Source organism: Mirounga leonina, unplaced genomic scaffold (assembly GCF_011800145.1).
Source record: "Mirounga leonina isolate KUSES-001 unplaced genomic scaffold, KU_Mleo_1.0 Mir_366, whole genome shotgun sequence".
Lineage (NCBI taxonomy): Eukaryota > Metazoa > Chordata > Mammalia > Carnivora > Phocidae > Mirounga > Mirounga leonina.
This window is the reverse complement of record NW_023270709.1, coordinates 23526012-23530003: the sequence shown is the minus strand read 5'-3', so window position 1 is coordinate 23530003 and position 3992 is coordinate 23526012. Positions and strand designations below refer to the sequence as shown.

At 44.1% G+C, this 3992-nt stretch overlaps 1 long non-coding RNA gene across 1 annotated transcript; it reads right to left on the bottom strand.

Annotated features, from left to right (window-relative positions):
* Positions 1–265: 265 nt before the first annotated feature.
* Positions 266–3790, bottom strand: LOC117997466. The gene is made up of 3 exons (XR_004675824.1): positions 2783–3790; positions 2186–2291; positions 266–1375 (listed from the first exon to the last, which is right to left on the bottom strand). It is a non-coding gene; the product is annotated as an uncharacterized LOC117997466 (long non-coding RNA).
* Positions 3791–3992: the final 202 nt, after the last annotated feature.

Sequence of the window (3992 nt, the reverse complement as noted above, 5' to 3'; positions counted from 1 at the left end):
TTTCCCGGAGTCCAGAGTCTCTCATGGTTTGTCTCCATCTCTGATTTCTTCCCATTCAGTTTTTCCTCCCTTCCCCTGTGGTCCTCCATGCTATTCCTTATGTTCCACATATGAGTGAAACCATATGATAATTGTCTTTCTCTGCTTGACTTATTTCACTCAGCATAATCCCCTCCAGTTCCATCCACGTTGATGCAAATGGTGAGTATTCATCCTTTCTGATGGCTGAGTAATATTCCATTGTACATATGAACCACATCCTCTATCCATTCATTTGTTGAAGGACATCTCAGCTCCTTCCACAGTTTGGCCATTGTGGACATTAGCATGGACTTTAGAATCTGATAGCATGGCTGTCAGTCCTACATCCACTCATACTATCTACCTAAGTGCCACCCTTTCTGAAGTCTTCTGAACTTCGGCTTCCTCATCTTTACAATGGGAGACATCATAGCTACTGTACTTTGTTGGGATTGGGGACCAAGCAAGATAATGCATGAATTGTATTTATCACTTGGAAGATGATGAGTAATTCATAGCAGTTTGCTACTGCTGTCCTTAAATTGTGGCCACAAGTTTGCACTAGGTTTTCTGAGTTGTCATTCTCATTGGCTGCTGTTATAAGAATATATCTTCCCCAGGGGCGCCTGGGTGGCTCATTTGGTTGGGCATCTGACTTTGGTTTTGGCTCAGGGCATGATCTCAGTGAGGCTCGTGGGATTAAGCCCTGTGTCAGGCTCCACGCTCAGCATGGAGTTTGCTTGTCCCTCTCCCTCTGCCCCTACCCCGAGCTCGCACACACACTCTCTCTCAAATAAATAAATAAAATCTTTAAAAAAGAGAGAGAGAGAATACATCCTTTCCAGAACATGAAAAAACAATCTACTGGGAGCATATTGGGAATAATATATTCCTAATAAATCATCTTCACACAAGCAGAATGACTGGAATAGACAAGGGATGTTAAGGGAAATAGAAAAGCATTCTTTCTATATGTTGTTTCTACCCCAGACATTCTATTTTTCTTTTCTCTTTCACTCTACTAGTTCAGTAGGCTAGATCCAGCTCACCTTCAACAATAACCTTGAGATGATGCTTAGGAGTCTACACCCCTGTATTAGTCAGGGTCCTCCAAAGAAACAGAAGTCATAAGAGACTGACTTGTCCAAAGTAACCCAGTTCCTCATCCATACTGAGCGCCCTAAGGTGCTGATTGCAAGCCAAGGTACAAGACAGCGGCATAATGACCAACAGCCACAGGCTGAGGTTTAAAAAAGAGAGAGAGAGACTGATGGACTTCACAACAATGCAGGAGGATTTGCAGGTTCTTTCTTGGTGATCAGTCAGACTAAGTAATTCTTCTCCCTATGTGTCCCTATTTGAAAAATAAGAATTAATTACTGAGTTCTGAAACAAATTATTACAAAATCCAAGTTAACCGACACAAAAACATCAAGCCTATGGGTACAAAGAAAACGTCCTTCCGCAGGTGCAAAATTTAGAGAGGAGTCCACAAGACCCCACCCACTTTTTATTTTATTGAAAAGTGGATATACAATACTGTATTAGATTCAGGTGTACAACATAGAGGTTCGATATCTATATACATGAGGAAATGAACAAGACCACACCCACTTCTGACCACTGTTGGGTTCCATCATTAGCTAGAAGGCCTTCAGTTACACTTTGGCCTCAGTCTAACACTGAAAACTGTTATACTGATTGTTAGGATTATCACAGTTGAGAGATACAGATTAAAATCAGCCAAGGGAAAGGGGATAGAGAGCAGAGTAGAGGAAAGTATGAAATGTGGAGCTTCTGGCTGTCCTCTCCCCAGGGAGTCAGGATCCACTTTACTTTCCCAGCACTGATGTGTGACAATATGCATAGACTGTTTCCAAGCAGCAGAGCTCACTCCAGCCTCAGTGTCCAGATTTCACTGGGGCTCCGTCACCTGGCATGACTAACTGCCAGACAGCTGATCTCAGTGTCCAGCCCCCCCGGCTCATGCATGATGCAAATCCCACCGTAAATCACATTGTTGGTGTGGCCCAAAGCTTTCACTCCAAACTGTGTTGTTACCATCTGGCTGGCCAAAGGCCTCCAGGTAAACAAAGTGCCTTTCTCAATGTCAACTTTTTGACAACTTTTCTAAGACAACACATTCTAAGGGCTTAGAGATTACCTCTCAGGAAACAAGGTCAGAGGCCAAACTTCTCTCTGGGGAAGGCTGAGTTCTTTACTCCTTGGCTGGATAGCTGGTTTTGCCCGAGGATGCTCCCCTGTTGTAACTTCACAAAAAGAAAATCTGTAAGTGTGCTTATCCATGAAACAAACATTTCTTCAGCATTTATTTTGTCCTGGTCTTCTCTGAAATGCTTTCCCAACACTGTCTCCACTAATCCTCACTGCAGCCCTCTGCGGTGGGCACTATTTTAATGGCACTTTGGAGATGAGGGAACTGAGAGTTGCCTCAAATTGCAGAGCTGGTGAGTGACGAGGATGTAATAAACAGGAGGCCTGTGAGTCCACAGGTATAATGAAGAGACTATAAGAGTTCACGCTAATCTTCACCATACGGCAAATATACCGCCTTTTCCATGGGAAGTAGATCTCCACAGGCGCATGCACAGCCAAGGAAGTCGAGGTCACTGAATGAAAACTGTCCAGAACTGCCATTCTGTTCCACAACATATGTGAATTCAGACTGCCACAAGAAGCGACTCCTCTTGCTATACATTTAACAGAAATAAATATAAGACAGAAGGACATGAAGACTTACCACATGCTTATGGTGCCTTGATCAAAGGAGGCTTCGTTGACAACCGCATTTCAAGTGGTCTTTTTGTCTGGCATCCCAGAGATCTGTACACCCTGGGGCACTGCACAATGATAAGATTCTGGGTGAGTGAAAGGCAGGCCTTTCTTCATAAAACAGGATAAGGGCAATTCTGAAAAGGGGAGGTGGGAAGCCCGGTGTTTGAGTCTTCCGATATACATGCCTTGTCAGAGAGAAAAATTTAGAAAAGAGAACACAGGGATGTTGGGAGTCTGAAAATGGTTTCCCTTAAAAGACTCCACATGAGCATGCCCCGTTCGAATCGTCACATACCCCAGGATGCCTTGGTTTGGTACCAACTCATCTGGATGATCCCATTTCATTAATTTTAAATTGGGGGGTAAAACTTCCATTAACTTGCTGTGTCACCAATAGTGTTGATATTTCACAAATAAAGTGGGAGTCCTGAGTCCATACGGACTGAATGTACGGGGAATTTCATGTGAAATCCAGCTGGAGAGAGTCTGACCAGACACAGGGAGAGAGGAGTCTTCATTTTTCTGAGGAATGGTGATTGAAGGGATGTGGTCCCAATGGTGTTGTGAGAAAGAGGCCCCGCCCCAACCCAGGACAGGGCAAACAGTGCAGTCCACCATCAGGTAGCACGATGGAGGAGTGTTTCTAACCCACAGCCATCCTTCCATGACAGAGTGAGATCTCCAGGGTGGCCAGTGGTTCCCAAAAGATGGTGCCCAGGACAGCGACTCAGATGCACAGCTGTGGAGGAGGAATGCAGGCCAGTTCTAAGCAGCAAAAGGAGCTCTTGGTGGAAAAACATGGGTTGGCCCCCTCTTAGACCTGTTTCTGTCTGAGTAGAAAGTTCCCAGAGAAGGAAGAAAGGAGCTCGAGCTCCTTCCGGAGAGCAGAATGGTGAGCATGAGCATTGGAAGGACCTTGTGGGTCTGGAGCCATTTTGGGGACCGTTTTGTACCTCCACGTCTTTCCGGTGGGTGGTCTTGGAAACATCAGTTACAATGCTGATTTTAAAGAAATATGAAATACAGATGTCCCATTTTACTGCCTGTAAATTTTATAAACAGGTAATTGTGAAATTTAATATGTAAAACAGCTTCACTCCGAGGATTATTTTATAATGATTAGAAACTAAATGATCTTTAAAGAACTCTGGCCAAAAATACTGTCAGTGACTCAT